Source organism: Triticum dicoccoides, chromosome 6B, assembly GCF_002162155.2.
Source record: "Triticum dicoccoides isolate Atlit2015 ecotype Zavitan chromosome 6B, WEW_v2.0, whole genome shotgun sequence".
Taxonomy (NCBI): Eukaryota; Viridiplantae; Streptophyta; class Magnoliopsida; order Poales; family Poaceae; genus Triticum; species Triticum dicoccoides.
Genome location: NC_041391.1, coordinates 271,485,820 through 271,506,138, shown reverse-complemented (window position 1 = coordinate 271,506,138; position 20,319 = coordinate 271,485,820).

The following is a 20,319-nucleotide window of genomic DNA, read 5'->3' as shown; positions in this document are numbered from 1 at the left end:
TTTAGAGATTATAGTTACTTGTGCCATGCTTGATTAGCTATGAGTTATAATGGTTCACCTTGTGTGCCAACATGCTATTAGAATGATTATGATGTGGTATGATGGGATGGTATCCTCCTTTGAATGTATTAAGTGACTCGACTTGGCACATGTTCACGCATGTAGTTGAATCAAATCAACATAGCCTTCATGATATTTATGTTCATGGTAGATTCTATCCTACTCATGCTTGTACTTGATGTGAATTAATTTTAATGCATGTTTACAACTGTTGTCGCTCTCTTAGTTGGTCGCTTCCCAGTGTTTTGCTAGCCTTCACCTGTACTAAGCGGGAATACTGCTTGTACATCCAAACTCCTTAAACCCCAAAGTTGTACCTTATGAGTCCACTATACCTACCTATATGCGGTATTTACCTACCGTTCCAAGTAAATTTGTATGTACCAAACTCCAAACCTCCAAATGAAATTCTGTTTTGTATGCTCGAGCAGCTCATGTTTCAACTAGGGCTGCCTATATCTTCCATGCTAGGTGGGTTATTCTCAAGAGGAGTGGACTCCGCTCCTCATTCACGAGAAAGGGCCGGTAATCGGGATGCCCAGTCCCCTGATCCAAAAAGACCAAAGCAAATCAAAATAATTAAACAAAACTCCCCCAGGGTTGTTGTATGTTCGAGGCACTCGTTGTTTCGAGCAAGCCATGGATTGATGCTTGTTGGTGGTTGGGGGAGTATAACCTTTACCATTCTGTTTGGGAACTGCCTATAATGCATGTAGTATGGAAGATAAAGCCATCTCATAGTTGTAGCGTTGATAGCAAAGTATGCCACTCAAAATTTTATTCAATCTCTATTTTAAAATCGAGCTCTGGCACCTCTACAAATCCATGCTTCCCTCTGCGAAGGGCTTATCTATTTACTTTTATGTTGAGTCATCACCCTTCTTATTAAAAAGCACCCGCTGGAGAGCACACTGTCGTTTGCATTCATTATTATTGGTTTATATTGGGTATGACTTGACTTGATATCTTTTACCATGAATTACAATGTTTAGTCAGTCCTTGATCTTTAAAGGTGCTCTCCATTTATGTTTTGCGGTCTTAGAAAGGGCTAGTGAGATACCATTTTGTTATATCATGTTATGATTATTTTGGGAAAGTGTTGTCATCCGAGTTTTATTATTATGGATCGCTAGCTGATTATGTTATTGATATGAGCAATTGTGAGACCTAGGTGTTATTGTGAGTATGGTTAGTTCATAATACTTGCCGAAACTTGAATGCTAGATTTTCATGTTTACAACAACAAGAGCAACAGAGTTTGTAAAAGTTTTTCTTTATCACTTTCAGTTTATCAACTGAATTGCTTGAGGACAAGCAAAGGTTTAAGCTTGGGGGAGTTGATACGTCTCCAACGTATCTACTTTTCCAAACACTTTTATCCTTGTTTTAGACTCTAACTTGCATGATTTGAATGAAACTAACCCGGACTGACGCTGTTTTCAGCAGAACTGCCATGATGTTGTTTTATGTGTAGAAAAGAAAAGTTCTCGGAATGTCCTAGAAATCCACGGAGGCATTTTTCAGAATTAATAAGAATTTTTGGTGAAAGAATCAAAGCCAGGGGGCCCACGGGCTGTCCACGAGACAGGGGGCGCCCTCCCTAGGGCGCGCCCTCCTATCTCGTGGGCCCCCTGGACCTCCTCCGACCTCAACTCCAACTCCATATATACCGTCTCAGGGAGAAAAAATCAGGGAGAAAGTTTCATCGTGTTTTACGACACGAAGCCACCGCCAAGCCCTAATCTCTCTCGGGAGGGCTGATATGGAGTCCGTTCGGAGCTCCGGAGAGGGGGATTTGTCGCCGTCTTCATCATCAACCATCCTCCGTCACCAATTTCATGATGCTCACCGCCGTGTGTGAGTAATTCCATCGTAGGCCTGCTGGACGGTGATGGGTTGGATGAGATTTACAATGTAATCAAGTTAGTTTTGTTAGGGTTTGATCCCTAGTATCCACTATGTTCTGAGATTGATGTTGCTATGACTTTGCTATGCTTAATGGTTGTCACTAGGGCCCGAGTGCCATGATTTCAGATCTGAACCAATTATGTTTTCATGAATATATGTGTGTTCTTGATCCTATCTTGCAAGTCTATAGTCACCTATTATGTGTTATGATCCGACAACCCCTAAGTGACAATAATCGGGATACTTCTCGGTGATGAGTGTAGTTTGAGGAGTTGATGTGTTCACTATGTGCTAATGCTTTGTTCCGCTTCTCTACTAAAACGAGGCCTTAATATCCTTTAGTTTCCGTAAGGACCCCGCTGCAACGGGAGGGTAGGACAAAAGATGTCATGCAAGTTCTTTTCCATAAGCACGCATGACTATTTACGGAATACATGCCTACATTACATTGATGAATTGGAGCTAGTTCTATATCACCCTATGTTATAACTATTGCATGAGGAATTGCATCCGGCATAATTATCTATCACTGATCCATTGCCTACGAGCTTTTTATATATTGTTCTTCGCTTATTTACTTTTTCGTTGCTACTGTTACAACTACTACAAAACCCCCAAAAACATTTATCTTTACTTTTGGTACCGTTACTATTATTATCATACCACTTTTGCTACTAAACACTTGGCTATAGATACTAAGTTATCCAGGTGTGGTTGAATTGACAACTCAACTGCTAATACTCAAGAATATTCTTTGGCTCCCCTTGTGTTGAATCAATAAATTTGGGTTGAATACTCTACCATCGAAAGCTGTTGCGATCCCCTATACTTGTGGGTTATCACACCCACCACCCACTTTATAGCCACTATCAATGACTTAACCGAAGTGCTTGACTTCGACTCCGAAGACATCGATGGTATGGACGATGATGCAGGAGAAGAACAGGAACCACTGCCTATAGGGCGCTCGACAGCCACCTCATCATATGATATTTATATGGTGGACACCCCTAAAGAAAACAATGGCGATAGGCAGCGGACGATAACCCCTTAGAGAAGCAGTCTAGACACCGGCATCGTCGGCGCCGCTCCAAGCCCCACCATAGCAAAAATAGTGACACCGGCACAAGAGATAACAATCCGGATGGTGCCGAAGACGAAGACAATCCTGCCCAGCCAGGCTTCGAGCAGGCCGAGCAAGAGGATGGGCAAGCTAGCCCAAAAGAATAGGCAACTAACGGAGAATTAGAGGATGATAATTACATGCCTCTCTCCGAAGACGAGTGAGCCTTGGGGACGAAGAATTCATCGTGCCTGAGGATCCCGTCGAGCAGGAGCGCTTCAAACGCCGGCTTATAGCCACTGCAAAAAGCCCGAAGAAAAAGCAGCAACAACTTCAAGCTGATCAAGATATGCTAACTGACAGATGGACCAAGGTCCTGGCTGCCGAGGAATACGGACTCGAGCGCCCTAGCAAAAGCTACCCAAAGTGCAGGCTGCTACCTCAACTCGAGGAGGAGGCTTTGAAGCCCACGCTACCAGCGCATGATGCGGCTGACCGGCCACCCTGTGGCCGCGAGAAAATGGCGTACCAGCCCGAAGTCCAGACCACACCCCATGGCTAATCAAACAATAACACTAAGGCCCGGGGATACACGAAGGACCTGCGAGATGTATTGGAAAACAAAGAAGTACAGTCAAGATCGATCTACGTATCACAGGGGCGCGCCACAAGACGTGACGATGACCGACATGCCGGATACAATAAACCAAAGTCCGGCCGGGACGAATACAATAGACCAGATTCATTTGAACCACATCAGGATGTAGCCCGGCATAGAGGCGCCGCACACCCCCTATGCTTCACTAATGAAGTTATGGATCACATATTTCCAGAAGGGTTTAAACCCTTAAACATTGAATCATGTGATGGCACAACAGACCCCGCGGTATGGATCGAAGATTTTCTTCTCCACATCCACATGGCCCGCGGCGATGACTTATATGCCATAAAGTACCTACAACTTAAGCTCAAAGGAACGGCTCGGCATTGGCTGAATAGATTGCCAGCAAGCTCCATTGGCAGTTGGGAGGATCTGGAAGACGCGTTCCTCGATAACTTCCAGGGCACTTACGTGCAACCACCGGATGCTGATGACTTAAGTCACATAACCCAGCAGCCCGGAGAGTCAGCCAGGAAATTCTGGACTCGGTTCCTAACTAAAAAGAACCAAATTGTCGACTGTCCGGATGCCGAACCCTTAGCGGCCTTCAAGCACAACATTCGCGACGAATAGCTCGCCCGACATCTCGGCCAAGAGAAGCCAAAGTCCATGGCAGCCCTCACAACACTCATGACCCGCTTCTGCGCGGGCGAGGACATCTGGCTGGCTCGCAGCGACATCACACCCAAAAACATAGGCGATTCAGACGCCAGGGATAGAAATGGCAAGCTGCTACGAAATAGACACAAGCGTTGTGATAAACGCCGAAGACACGACAGTCAATGCCGGATTCAGAGGCTTTAAAACCGGACAGCAGAAAAAGCCATTCAAAAAAAACAGTCCGGGCTTGTCCAGTTTGGACCACATACTCGATCGCTCATATCAAATTCACGGCACCCCCGATAAACCAGCCAACCACACCAACAGGGAATGCAAGGTGTTTAAACAGGCCGGCAAGTTGAATGTCAAAAACAAGGAAAAGGGGTTGCATAGCAACGACGACGAGGAGCCCCGACCGCCGATCACGGGAGGACAGAAGAAATTCCCTCCCCAGGTGAAAATAGTGAATATGATATACGCAACCCATATCCCCAAGCGGGAATGGAAGTGTGCACTAAGGGACGTCTATGCGATGGAGCCAGTCGCCCCAAAATTCAACCCATGGTCCTCTTGTCCGATCACTTTCGATCGACGGATTCTGGTGGGGATATAACTACTGAGTGTAAACCAGTCGGGAGGGCCCGGTTCACCCTCAATTATATCAAAGCCCACGAAGATCCAGCAGATGGCGTTTTACTACTGAAGCTTAGAGGCCCAGAGACCAAGGGCGGTTTAAGGCCCATAGTGGTAAACCGCCATGGTTATGTAACTTGTGGTGTAAGTTAGGAAGGGAGAGACCAAGCCGGACACTTGTATGAGTAGGCCTCGGGACTCTGTAGACCGGCCGGGTGTCAACCTATGTATATAAAGGGACGACCTGGCGGCTGTTCAGGGATAGAGAAAACAACAACTCGAGACTCGGGCAAAGCGTATTTGCTCCCTGGTCATCGAAACCCAATCAATCCCATCACAACTAGTATAAACTCCCATGTCCCTTGTCTGGTTTAACCCCTTCAAGATAACCCGTTGCGATGGCTCTGCGACTAAGTCCTTTCATGAGGACATCTGACGTGTTAATTCCACGATAGTTGGCGCCCACTGTGGGGCTATCGCATGATGGTTTCGAGTTCTTGAAGGGCAGCTCTGAAGGACTCAACGGGTACATGGTTGGCCGGATGACCAAGAGTCGTCACGGCAAGCTTTATATCGACGACGAAGGATGGGGCCCCAAGGCCGGCTCAATCGAGTATGGATACCGGGTCCCTTTTGGCGGAATTCATGTCTTCATCGGCAAAATCGGCGAACCGGGCCCTGAGCCGGACATCTGCACCGACATCGTCGAGACAGCTCAGCGTGCGAGTCCTGTCTAGGTTAAGCCTGCCATGAAGCGTGCGTTCGTAGGGTGTGTTCATGGGATCGGATCTGAACTGGTGTCTGAAGGCGAAACGGTTGTTTATTCCGACGGCGAGTCATCCACTGGCGAAACCGAGTCCCTATACCAAATTCATGATGGTGTGCTAGAAGGATATTCCTATGGCAACAGTATTCCGGACCTCCTTGAACCGCCAAGTCGGGTTGCTATTTACATGGCCAGAACACAGCCCACTTTGCAGTGTTCATCTACAGCGGCAATGAATACCAGATCAGCGGCCGCGTCAGGAGCCCCGGCGCGCCGACCGGCTCAAGTCCTCTCCGGCTTGATGGATGCCTGGGCGACCTTGTTAACCACGACAGTTACCCCGGAGAAGCAGGATCAGCACAATGCGGACATTGCGAAACTGAAGGACCAGATAACATAGGCTAAGGAGGACCTGGCAATTGAGGATGCTAGGATGGCTGAAGAATTGGCCGCTTTGGATGCCCAATCACAGCAGATACAGGCGCAGAATCGGACCGCATCAGATGACGTAATGCAAAGGAAGTACCGGTCTCGTCTGCCCCCGGTCTACGAAGGACTAAACCTGTTTCACACACCAGGCGCTAGGCCGAGCAATCTGGTGGCTGCAAACCGGACCGACGCGCCTAGGGCAGTGCCGGATCAACCATGGATGACGGAACCACCTCGACGAACGGATAACCCGCCGCAATACGTGTCCACACCGCTGGGTCACTTCTCGAGCCCTTTGGATAACATGATTGCCGCACCATCTCACCTGGAAGCCATTCCGATGGAGGGTGATTCACTGGCGGCGATTCAAACGCGGTGGGCTAGGGATCTTCTACAAACCGCCGTGGTGCAGCAGTAGGCTTATTCCTATAGACGAGATAGAATTCATTCAACCCCCCGTCCGAGCCCAAGCTATAGCAGGCACGTGGATGAACCGAAAGTGTCTAGCAGCGCGTCGCGCCGTAATGGACCCAATCCGGCGCGCGTTGAAGCAAATGCTCATAACATGGTGGATAATGGCAGAGCATGAAGGGAGGCCGCTTTACATGTGGGTTGTTATCTACCCGCCCCAGTTTAGCCAGCGGCATCAGTAGACCGAGGCACCGGTCTTGCCTTTAGTTCCTGGGGAGTGCCATGTCTCATTCCGGCTCTCCGTAATGTGCGTCTGCCCAAGGATTTCAGGGGTCCACGTAAGGTACCTAATTACACTGCGGATCAGCCACCTGAGGCGTGGACCGAGAGTTATGAGATGACAATGGAGATGCTGGATGTGGATGAAGCGGCCTGCGCAAAGTACTTCACGATGATGTTGGAAGGGACAGCCCGTACTTGGTTGAAAAATTTACCAGCTAACTCCATACAGTCATGGGATCAGCTGAAGGCCCGGTTTATAGCCAATTTAGAAGACACATGCAAACATCCTATGTCCATCGTGGATCTGGATGCTTGTGTCCATGGGGAGAACGAGTCAACAACTCATTGGGTGCACCGGGTTTCAAAAGTTTTGCATTCGTCCGACCGGATTAATGCTGGACAAGCGATCATAACGCTGGAGCGTAATTGCCGGTTTAAGTCACTGAAGATGAAGTTGGGATGACTCAAGCGCCACTGCAATGACATGGGAACCCTTATGGCAGCCTTGGTCAAGTATGCCAATTTTGATAATACCAAGGATCTCGATTCTGATGAGGACAAACCGGAGAAGGGAAAGAAGAACGGCGGTGCAAAGGGACAACATCACAACCAAGGAGGCCATGGTAATAATGGTAAGCGCAAGCACATAGTTCAGATCTTGTGGCTAACACCAATATGCAGCGTCGTAAAGGTAAACCGCCCCAGCGCGATGGAGGGATGAATCTGGAGCGTTTGTTAAACCAGCCCTGCCCAAAGCATGGGACCAAGGAGGCCCCTTCTACACATCTTTGGAAAGATTTTTATATCATGAAGGAGTTCAAGAATTCCGATGTATTCCGGTATGATTAGGGTCCGTCGGGCGGTTCAGGTCCAGGTTTCCATGGTGGCGGCGGTTCAAGCTCAGTCTTTTAGAATAATCAGGGCAACCAGAATAACCAAGGTGGTAATGGCCAACACAATAATCAAGCAAATCAACAGCAGTCAGGTTATCAAAGTCATCCCAAGCAGTTGAATGGTGGGCAGTATCATGTGTTCACTACTAGCCTGTGTAAGCGCGGTCAGAAGCTTCACAAAAGGGCAGTTAACGCTGTTGAACCGGCAGTACCACGTTATTTACGATGGTCCGAGCAGCCCATTGTGTGGAGAAGAGAGGATCATCCGCCCCGGGTTGACAATCCGGGGCAACTGGCTTTGGTGGTAGCACCTTAGGTGGGAGGTTATAAATTTACCAAAGTCCTGATGGATGGAGGGAGCAGTATCAACATCTTGTACTATGAGACTTTTCGTCGCATGGGGTTGACAGACAAGAGTCTTAAACCATCCAACACTGTTTTCCATGGTGTAGTACCAGGTAAATCGGCATATCCTGGTGGCAAGATCTCTTTGGAGGTTGTGTTTGGAGATGACCATGATTCCAGGTCCGAAAAATTGACATTTGAAGTAGTGAAAATCTAGAGCCCGTATCACGCCCTGTTTGGACGGCCGACTTATGCAAAATTCATGGCGAGGCCCTGCTATATCTATGTACAGCTCAAAATGCCGGGTCACAAGGGGACTATAACAATACATGGAAGTCGAAAGATCGCTTTGGATTGTGAGGAAGGTGATGTGGCTTACGCTGAGTCGGTTTGTGCTACACAGGAGCTGAAGTTTTATAAGGACAATGTTGATCCGGCAGATATGACTCCTTTGAAGAAGCCCACCACTGAGCATGACCTGACCCTGAAGTTCAAACCAGCTGATGAGATTAAACTTGTTGACTTTGTTCCTGGCGATTCATCCAAACAGTTTAGCATCAGCACCAATCTGGATCCGAAATAGGAAAGCGTGCTCATCGAGTTCATCCGTGAGAACCGGGACATTTTTGCATGGAAGCCTTCTGACATGCCAGGTGTACCGAGGGAACTCGCTGAGCACACTCTCAATATTGATCCCAAGTTTAAACCGGTCAAGCAATTTCTTCGGCTGTTTAACGAGGAAAGACACAAGGCCATTGGTTAAGAGGTAGCCCGGCCGTTGGCTGCTGGCTTTATCATCGAAGTATTTCACCCCGAGTGGTTGGCTAATCTGGTGCTTGTTCTTAAGAAACGACACTTGGCGTATGTGTGTGGACTACACATATTTGAATAAAGCTTGTCCGGCAGATCCTTTTGCTCTCCCGCATATTGATCAGATTATTGATGCGACGGCGGGTTGTGAGCGCCTGAGTTTCTTGGATTCTTATTCATGTTACCATCAGATTAAAATGGCAGTTAAGGACCAGGAGAAGACAGCCTTCATCACTCCCTTTGGAGCCTTATGCTATGTTTTTATGCCCTTTGGGCTAAAAAGTGCCCAGGCAACTTATCAGCGTTGTGTGCAAAATTGTCTTCACGGGTGTAATGTTCATGCCTATGTGGATGACATTGTGGTAAAATCCAGGAAGAAGGAAACCTTGATAGATGACCTCAAGGAAACATTTGACAATCTTCGGGTTTACAAAATGATGCTTAATCTGGATAAGTGTGTTTTTGGTGTTCCCGCAGGCAAGCTCTTAGGCTTTCCGGTGTCCAACAGAGGCATTGAGGCTAATCCGGAAAAAATCAAAGCAATTACATCTTTGGCTAAACCAAAGTGTATCAATGATGTTCAGTGTTTGGCAGGTCAAATTGCAGCCCTCAGCCGGTTTACCAGCCGTTTGGGAGAGAAGGCGATTCCATTGTACCAGATGTTGAAAAAGACAGACGATTTCGTCTGGAGTGATGCGGCCAATGCGACATTTGAGGACTTAAAGCGGCAGTTGGTTGAACCGCCGGTTCTTGCTGCTCCGATTGACAAAGAGCCTTTGTTATTGTACGTGGCTGCTAATGCCCGTGCTATCAGTGTGGCCATTGTGGTGGAGCGCAAGGAGGCTGGTATGGAATATCCGGTTCAACGGCCGGTTTACTACATCAGCAAAGTACTTATCGAGTCAAAGCAATGGTATCCGCATTGGCAGAAGCTGGTTTATGGGGTTTTTATGGCAAGTCGGAAGCTCAAACAGTACTTTCAAGGCCATCCCATTACAGTGGTCAGTTCAGCTCCTTTGGGCGATATAATTCAGAACAGGGAGGCGACTGGCCGGGTTGCAAAGTCGGCAATTGAGCTTGGCCCGCACGGATTGAAGTATATGCCTCGGACATCAATTAAGCCACAGGCGCTTGTTGACTTCATCAATGATTGGACCGAGTTACAGGTACCAGAGAACAAACCGGATAATACATACTGGACCATTCACTTTGATGGATCCAGGCAATTGGAGGGCTCAGGGGATGGAGTTGTTCTTACTTCCCCTCGAGGTGATAAAATTTGTTATGTTCTCTGCCTAATGTTTCCTTGTACTAATAATGCAGCTGAGTACGAGGCCTTACCCCACGGTCTCCGTGTGTCTAAGGAAATGAACTTAAGCCGGGTTCGCTATTTTGGAGATTCTGACCTAGTGGCTCAGCAAGTTTCTGGTACTCGGGATTCTAAGGATCCACTCATGGCGGCTTACAGACGCGAGGTGGATATTGTGGCAGGTCATTTTAAGGGTTATCAGGTTGACCACATTGACCGGCGCAAAAACGAAGCAGCCAATGCTTTAAGCCGGCTGGGATCTCAGCGTAAACCAGTACCACCCAATACCTTTTTAGATATCTTGCATAACCCGTCTGTTAAGTTGCTTTACAGAGGAGGATTTAGTTGTTCCTGATCCGGAGGCCCAATTAGTGGCTGCTTTACATACCACTCCGGATTGGATGGTTCCATATTTGGCGTATTTAAACCGGGGCGAGTTACCAGATGCTGAGGTCTTGGCCAGACAGATAATACGGCGGTCCAAGTCCATGGTTATTCACAATGGCGAGTTACACCGTTGCAGTGTTTCAGGCGTTTTCCAACGCTGTATTTCTCCTGAAGAAGGACAAGAGATTCTACGTGAAATCCATGAAGGGGATTGTGGTCACCATGCCAGTTCAAAGTCCATGGTGGCTAAAGCTTTTTGTCATGGGTTCTATTGGTTGACAGCTCATGCTGATGCGGACGATCTGGTAAAGCGGTGTGATGGTTGTCAGAAATTTTCACGTCGAGCTCATATTCCGGCTTAGGAGCTATGGATGATTCCTATCACTTGGCCGTTTGCCATTTGGGTGCTTGATATGGTGGGACCTTTCAAACGCTCCCAGGATAAGAAGACCCACATGTTGGTGGCGGTTCACAAGTTCACTAAATGGGTTGAAGCGGAGCCCGTCAGCAAGTCTGATGCAGCCACGGCGGTTCAATTTCTCAAAATGATCATTTTCCGTTTTGGGTTTCCACACAGCATCATCACAGATAATGGCACAAACCTTTCTAAAGGTGAGATGGAGGAGTTCTGTCAACGAGAGCACATCCGGCTTGATGTAGCGTCCGTGGCTCATCCCCAGTCCAATGGTCAAGCTGAGAGGGCAAATCAAGAGATCTTGAAGGGTATTAAACCCAGGCTTATGGTTCCTTTGAAGCGGGCGCCGGGTTGTTGGGTGGAAGAGTTACCATCTGTGTTATGGAGTATAAACACCACCCAAACCGGTCCACGGGTTATACACCTTTCTTCATGGTTTACGAGGATGAGGCCGTCCTCCCAAGCGATATTCGTCATGACTCGCCACGGGTTGCCAATTATGTTGAAGCGGATAATGAGCAAGCACGCCAAGAGGCGCTGGACCTGTTAGATGAGAAACGGGACATGGCTCTGGCTCGATCGGCAATTTATCAACAAGACCTGCGGCGTTATCACAGCCGCCGGGTTAAGACAAGAACCTTTCAAGAAGGCAACTTAGTGCTCCGGCTCATCCAGGACCAGTCCGATATGCACAAGTTATCCCCACCTTGGGAAGGACCTTTTGTGGTCAGCAAAAATCTACACAACGGATCATACTACCTCATTGACGTTTGAGAAGACTCACGCAATTCTGAGGAGGAGACCCGGCGGCCATGGAACATAGCTCTCCTTCGACCTGACTACACCTGAGCATAACCTTTTCTTATGTACATATTATGACTGTGTATATATTATGATCAATATAATAAACCGACATCCTTGCTACAAGGAGGTCCTCTGCCATTCTTCCAATATTTCTTGGTTACAAGGGGGCTTCTGCTCTCAAAGCAATGACTCACCTTGTCCATTAAACCAGCTATCATGCCACAACACAACTTGGGAGCTTCACACCCAAGGGGCCAAAGAGAGTCTAGATGTTATACACAGCTAAAACATAGGCACCCATTGAGCACAGCTCACAAAGTTACTTGGGGGCTCTTTTGTGCAAAAGCAACAAAGAGTTTGAAAGGACCCTTGTAATTGGGTATCGACCCACGGCTTGGAAGCCTGGTGTATTCACCTAAAACCCGGGTTAACCTGCCTTCATCAAGTAAGCCACTCCTATCCAGGTAATCCTGGCACGACCCGCCGAATGTTTGTCAAGTCAATCTTATACAGACCCTGAACTTGTCAAAGTTAAAATGATGATTGGTTAGTTGGAGGCCCATCTTAAAAGGCTTTGTGAAATGGTTTAACTCAGTGGCCTGGCAGCCGATGAAAAGCCTTGAATTTGGGCCTGGCAGCCCTTGAAAAGCCTTGACTACATGGTTTCTTATTTGCTTTTTTGCCAAGTTTTCACCTTTCTTGATGAATTTATTTTGAACTGGTGACCTTTGACCCGGTGTGGCTTTTCAGTCATCATGGTAACCCGGTGTTTGTTAATCCGGCTTGGCTTTCAGCTATAATTTGTTAGACCATCTTATCAAACCAGTGTTTGTTAACCCGGCCTGGCTTTGACTATCTGTCGCTTGTATGATCATCTAGTGTTCATTATAACCCGGCATGACTTATTCATTACATCATTATAGGGTAAGGGGTATAACAGCTCAAGATTCGGGATTTCACCCTTACTCAGTGATTTCATATCACAGGTATGAGTTATTCATATTTGTTCCACTCTGGTTATTAGCCAGGCTTTACCTTGGGCATTATGACCCGTCCAGCGGTGAACCGCTGGGACAGATCTTTTTTTTGCAGACAGGGGATTTGCATCATATTATGAAGATATATAAGCCATCACTGAAATTGGCATGGCAGATCAAACAAAGTGTATCCCAGTGCCAGATGACGGCAGATCAAAGTATTTTAACTAGCCTATTACAAGGCGCTTCACGGCCCAAAATATGGAATTGTTCTTTCCACAGAACAAAGTTTATAAAGCATCAATCAGATTGTCGGATCAGGACTCATCACCAGGTTGACGTGATGTTGATGAATCATCTGGCGTCGGTTCAGCCTCCTCCTCCTCATCCAGTAGCTGGAAGTCAGTGATGGTCCAGTCAATCCGGGTTAAAGCCTGAAAGACATCCTCTTCACTTATAAGTTCAGCCAGATCAACGTCAGGGGCGTAAGTGTTCTTACGGATTGGCGGAATAAGATTTTGCACTTCCGGTATGACAGTGTCAACCCGTTTGTTGTTGGCATCATAGAGGGACCGGTGAACCGTCAAATTAGCTTCTTCTGCCAGTTGACTCGCCAGAGGACGCATCTCCCTTGTCACAATTTTGAGGGCTTCATTATCAAACTCTGCCCCGTTTTCTTGCTCGGAATGCCCTTGGTGATACCAACCGGATCCAGATCAGCTATCCATGCTTTGGCTCGGGTAAGTGCCAACAAAGCGCCAGCCCTAGCGGCGGATCGCTTCATCTCTTCTATCTGCGCTGGTGTCATGGATAGCCTTGCTAGAGTATCCTTGACCAATGACGGGGCCGGATTATTGTATGAGGCTGCACAGATAACCCGTTGGGCACCGGTATACAGTTGCTCAATCAGAGTATATGTTGCCTTTAGCCTCATCCGCATGTCAGAGCCCAGATGAGCAATGCGGCCACCTACAAACGGTTTAAGAATTTCATGTTAAATCGGCAAATTAAAAAAAACCGTCGTTCTTAAAGCCTTGGTAAGAATACTTACAAAACACTGCAGAAGTCATGGCATTCACTTGCCGCTTCAACCCAGATAGCTCTTCCGCCACCGGTTTAAGCGTTGGTTCGGCGTCTTCTTACCGCTTCAACAATGCATTCTTCTCAGTCTCCTAGTTGACACGATCTGTCTTGAATCCTTCTTTGAGTTGCTCCATGGCTGCTAAAGCGGTTTTGAGCTCTTCGTTGGCCTTGGAAGTTTCGGCTTGTTGGGACTTGATATTTTCTTGCAGATCGGCAATTTGGGAATCTTTGTTGCTCAAGTCAGCCTGTTACAGACAGAGGAGGAGCATGTAAATATTTTGTCAAAGTTCCAAGAATAGAACCAGTTATACACTTGGCACTTGGGGGCTAATGTGGATTGCTTCTTTACTACTAATTGTTTAAAGTCCCAAGGATCAATACAAGTTTTAATCTTGGCACTTGGGGGCTAATGTGTGTTTGATCCAACAAATACACAAGGAAAGTCAACAAGGTACAGTATGAATATAAAAGTCCCGGTTTGTCTTCACAAGACAAACTGGCCCTTGGGGGCTATGAAGTCAAAGTGTTCTTTATCTTTAAAGACCCGGTTTATCTTTAAAAGATAAACCGGCCCTTGGGGGCTACAATACAATGAATGTACAGAATAAAGATGGTATTTTGAAGATTACCTCATAGCGTTCCTTCATCAGATTCACCAAACCGGCTTCATAATCTTGGCTGGTGTAAAGCCAGTTCAAGAATCCGGAATGAAGATCTTGAACAGAAAGATTAACATAGTCGGACAAGTCGCTCTTCCATTTTCCCTTCCCATAGCGGCAAATTCATCCTTGGCAATGTGCTTCGATAAACCAACTGGATTGCCTGGGGCGGTATAAGCAGTACCAGTGACAACAACATCATCATCATCTTTGGCTGGGCTCGGAGGATTGACATTGTCTTGGGCTGGGTTTAGCGGATTGGCAGCATGGCTTGGCGGATCAGCAGCCGACCTCAGCGGATCAGCAACTGGACTTGAAGGCGTGGCATGTGGACTTGATGTTTAAACATGTGTTTCCGGGTCAGCCTCCGGCGGATTGGCATCGGTAGCTGGGTCTTGTGGGGCAGAGTCATCCATGACAATATCAGGATTTTCACCAGCGTTGTCTGGGGTCTTCTCCGGTTTAACATCGTGAGAGGGGCCACTGGTCTTGGCTTTCTTGCTCAATCGGGCCTTGGCATTGCAACATCAAAATAAAGATTAGTATGATAAACCAATGCATGAAGAGACAAACTGAAAAATAATGCACTTACCCAGCGACGGTCTTGAGGGGAGGCAGCTGAGTAGTTGATGAACTGCCAGATGAATTGGAAGACGCCTGGTAATTCGGATCAGACGGATTAAGTGGTTATCGGAAGAAACCCTTCAAAGGATACCGTTTTTCGGGAGAGCAAGTAACCTCTGGACGACGCTTCCGGGTTGGTGTATCCAGTAAACCGGAAGAGGTGACTTGCTAGCCACTGTGTCGGGTTGTGCGGCGCCCTTTAGTTTGCTGTTTCTTTAAAGTAAATTTTGGATCCAAATAAGCAAGAGGTGAGAGTATTTCACTTTCCGAACTGCATGGCGAAATCTTTGAACCGGCACGAGATCTGAATTGGAGGAAAGAGAGATTACCTCAACATGGTCCACACGGCTGACCTCTGCATCATCCTGATGATAATCATTGTTAATAATATGTATGAAAAAGGAACCAAGGGAGTCAAGTTCTACCTCTTGATTCGAATCTTCGGCATCTTCGGGCGGATCAGCAGCTTCGCCGGTCTTCTTCTTGGCTGCATTCTTGGTAGCTTTGTTCTTGGCACGAGGAGCTCTGGCCGGTTTATCTGAAGTTTTCCTTTTCCAAAAGGAGTTGTTGGGCTGTAAAGATTAAACAAAGATTTATTAGAACAATGTTAAAGCGGAGGTGGATCAAGAAAGTACAAAGTTAACATATTTACCGCTGGTGGTTTGTTGGCGGTATAAAAGGGGGCCATTCCGATTTGGCTGCATGCGGCGATTGGTTTGTCTAACATCTTCTTCACCGATTCGGTGACTTCGTCATCAGTAACCTCTATTTCATTAAACCGTTGAGGATCGTTGGCGCTGCCAGTATACTCATGCATTAAGCCGGAGTGGCGACTTAAGGGAAGGATGTGCCATTTAACCCAACAGCGCACGAGATCAACACCAGTCAAACCGTTGGCCAAGAGACCCCGGAGCTTGGCGAGTAGAGGAGCATAAGTTTGCCGCTCTTTGGCAGTTAATCGTCGAGGAAATGGGTGGCCGTTGCTAAGCCGGTGAGGCGGTAACCCGGCAAGGGATTCTCTTCAGCAGGGGCAGTGTTGTGACAGTAAAACCAAGTTTGGTTCCAGTCTTTGGGATGACTGTGGTGTGATGCATGTGGGAAATCAACTTCCTTCCTCTGCTAGATTGATACCCCACCAAGTTCCGTATTAGGACCATCAGAAAATTCAGTTCGGCGGTTTAGATGGAAGAAGTCCCAGAACAGCTCGACAGATGGTTCCTCTTGAAGGTAAACTTCACAAAATACTTGAAAGTTGCATATGTTTGACACGGAATTTGGTCCAATGTCTTGTGGATGGAGTTGAAAGCTAGCAAGGACATACCGGAAAGTTTTTGAACCGGGAGGGCTGAAACCTCGGTCTAAGTGCTGCATATATAAAAACAATAACTTTTCCATCCTGAGGCTCAGGAGGGCACTCAGGGCCAGGAACTCGCCAGTGAAGGACATTTTTTGAGGCTAAAGCGCCCGTCACTACATATCCATTGATCTGTGTTTCCGTGATCCGGGACAGAACCCAGTTGCAAGCTGATACATCCATTTTGCATCATGCTTTTATGTCAATATTTATTGCATTAGGGCTGTTATTACACATTATATCTCAATACTTATGGCTATTCTCCCTTATTTTACAAGGTTTACCATGAAGAGGGGGAATGCCGGCAGCTGGAATTCTGGCTGGAAAAGGAGCAAACATTGGAAACCTATTCTGCACAACTACAAAACATCTAAGACTCCAAGAAACAACTTTTCAGATTTAATAAGAATTTTTGGGCAAAAGAAATAGGCCAGGGGGCCCACACCCTGTCCAGGAGACAGGGGGGCGCGCCCCCCGTAGGGCGTGCCCCCTATCTCCTGGGCTCCCTGGTGGGCCTCCGACGTCCATCTTCTGCTATATGAAGGGTTTTCACCTGAAAAAAAGCGTGGGAAAGCTTACGGGACGAAACTCCGCCGCCACGAGGTGGAACCTTGGCGGAATCAATCTAGGGCTCTGGCGGAGCTGTTCTGCCGGGGACACTTCCCTCTGGGAGGGGGAAATAATCACCAACTTCATCACCAACGATCCTGTCATCGGGAGGGGGTCAATCTCCATCAACGTCTTCACCAACACCATCTCATCTCAAAACCCTAGTTCATCTCTTGTATCCAATCTTGTATCAAAACCACAAATTGGTACCTGTGGGTTGCTAGTAGTGTTGATTACTCCTTGTAGTTGATGCTATTTGGTTTACTTGGTGGAAGATCATATGTTCAGATCCTTGATGCATATTATTACCCCTCTGATTATGAACATGAATATGCTTTGTGAGTAGTTACGTTTGTTCCTGAGGACATGGGTGAAGTCTCGCTATTAGTTGTCATGTGAATTTGGTATTCGTTCGATATTTTGATGAGATGTATGTTGTCTCTCCTCTAGTGTTGTTATGTGAACGTCGACTACATGACACTTCACCATTGTTTGGGCCTAGAGGAAGGCATAGGGAAGTAATAAGTAGATGATGGGTTGCTAGAGTGACACAAGCTTAAACCCTAGTTTATGCGTTGCTTCGTTAGGGGTTGATATGGACTCATATGTTTAATGATGTGGTTAGGTTTATCTTAATACTCCTTTTTGTAGTTGCGGATGCTTGCAATAGGGGTTAATCATAAGTGGGATGCTTGTCCATGTTAGGGAAGTACCCAAGTGCCGGTCCACCCACATATCAAATTATCAAAGTACCGAACGCGAATCTTATGAACGTGATGAAAACTAGCTTGACGATAATTCCCAATGTGTCCTCGGGAGCTCCTTCTTCATTATTAGAATTTGTCCAGGCTTATCCTTTGCTACATAAAGGATTGGGCCACCTTTCAGAACTTTATTTACTTTATTTAATTTTTTCTCGTTATTATTTATTTTACCACAAAACTATCTATCACCTACTATTTCAGTGCTTGCAGAGAAAACCTTACTGAAAACCGCTTATCATTTCCTTCTGCTCCTCGTTGGGTTCGAAACTCTTACTTATCGAAAGGACTACGGTACATCCCCTATACTTGTGGGTCATCAAGACTCTTTTCTGGCGCCGTTGCCGGGGAGCGTAGCGCTCTTGGTGAGTGGAACTTGGTAAGGAAACATTTATATAGTGTGCTGAAATTTTTTGTTACTTGTTACTATGGAAACTAATCCTTTGAGGGGCTTGTTTGGGGTATCTTAACCCCAACCAAAAGACCAAAGAGATGCTCCTCAACCTACTAAACCTACCGAACCTTATGAAAATATTCACTTTGAGATTCCTTCGGGTATGATAGAGAAACTGCTAGCTAATCCTTTCGCAGGAGATGGAACATTGCATCCCGACTTACACCTCATCTTTGTGGATGAAGTTTGTGGATTATTTAAGCTTGCAGGTATTCCCGATGATGTTGTCAAAAGGGAGGTCTTCCCTTTATCTTTGAAGGTAGATGCAATAACATGGTGTAGGCTATGTGATGATACGAGATATTGGAATTATAAGCGATTGAAGTTGGAATTTCACCAGAAGTTCTATCCTATGCATGTTGTTCGTCGTGATCGTAATTACATATATAATTTCTGGCCTCGTCAAGGAGAAAGCATCGCTCAAGCTTGGGGGAGGCTTAAGTCAATGTTGTATTCATGCCCCAATCATGAGCTCTCTCGGGAAATGATTATTCAAAAATTTTATGCTCGGCTTTCTCTTGATAATCGCAACCTGCTTGATACTTCCTGTGTTGGTTCCTATATGCTGAAGAATATTGATTTCAAATGGGACTTATTGGAAAGAGTTAAATGCAACTCTGAAGATTGGGGTTCCAACGATGGTAAGGAGTCAGGTATGACACCTAAGTTTAATTGTGTTAAATCTTTTATGGATACCGATGCTTTCCGTGGATTTAGCTCTAAGTATGGACTTGACTCTGAGATAGTAGCTACTTTTTGTGAAACTTTTGCTACTCACGTTGATCTCCCTAAAGATAAGTAGTTTAAATATAATACTCCCGTTGAAGTGAAAGTAGTTGCACCTATTACAGTCGAAGAGAAGACTATTACATATAGTGATCCTATTATTCCTACTGCTTATGTCGAAAAACTTCCTTTTCCTGTTAGGATAAAAGATCATGCTAAAGCTTCGACTGTTGTTCGTAAGAGCAATGTTAGAACTTATACACCTCCTGAGCAAATCAAAGTTGAACATAATGTTGCTATTATTAAAGATCTCTTGTCTGATAATATTGTTGGGCATGTTATTTATTTCTGTGATGAAACTGTTAGAATTGCCAAACCTTGTGCTAAAGATAAACATAGACCTGTGGTAGGCATGCCTGTTATTTCTGTTAAAATAGGAGATCATTGGTATCATGGCTTATGTGATATGGGTGCTAGTGCTAGTGCAATACCTATTGTCTTATACAATGAAATTAAGCACGATATTGCACCTGTTGAGTTAGAAGATATTGATGTCACAATCGAACTTGCCAATAGAGATACTATTTCACCAATGGGAATTGTTAGAGATGTTGAAGTCTTGTGTGGGAAAACTAAATATCCTGCTGATTTTCTTGTTCTTGGCTCCCCACAAGATAGCTTTTGTCCCATTATATTTGTTAGACCCTTCTTGAACACCGTTAATGCTAGGATAGATTGCAAAAAAAGATGTAGTTACTATTGGTCCAGGTGATACGTCTCATGAATTTAACTTTTCTAAATTTCGTAGACAACATCGTGAAGAGGAACCATCTAGTAAGGATGAAATTATTGGTCTTGCTTCCATTGTTGTTCCTCCAACTGATCCGTTAGAACAATATTTGCTAGACCATGAAAATAATATGTTTATGAAGGAATGGGAAGAAATAGATGAAGTGTTCCTTAAACAAGAACCTATGCTGAAACATAATCCTCCCATTGAAATTCTTGGGGATCCCCCTCCACCCAAGGGTGATCCCGTGTTTGAACTAAAACCATTACCTGATAATCTTGAGTATGCTTATCTTGATGAAAAACAAATATATCCTGTTATTATTAGTGCTAACCTTTCAGAGAAAGAAGAAGAAAGATTATTGAAAACTCAGAAGAAGCACGGAGCTGCTATTGGATATACTCTGGATGATCTTAAGGGCATTAGTCCCACATTATGTAAACACAAAATTTCAGTGGAGAAAGATGCCAAACCAGTTAGAGATCCTCAAAGACGATTAAATCCCA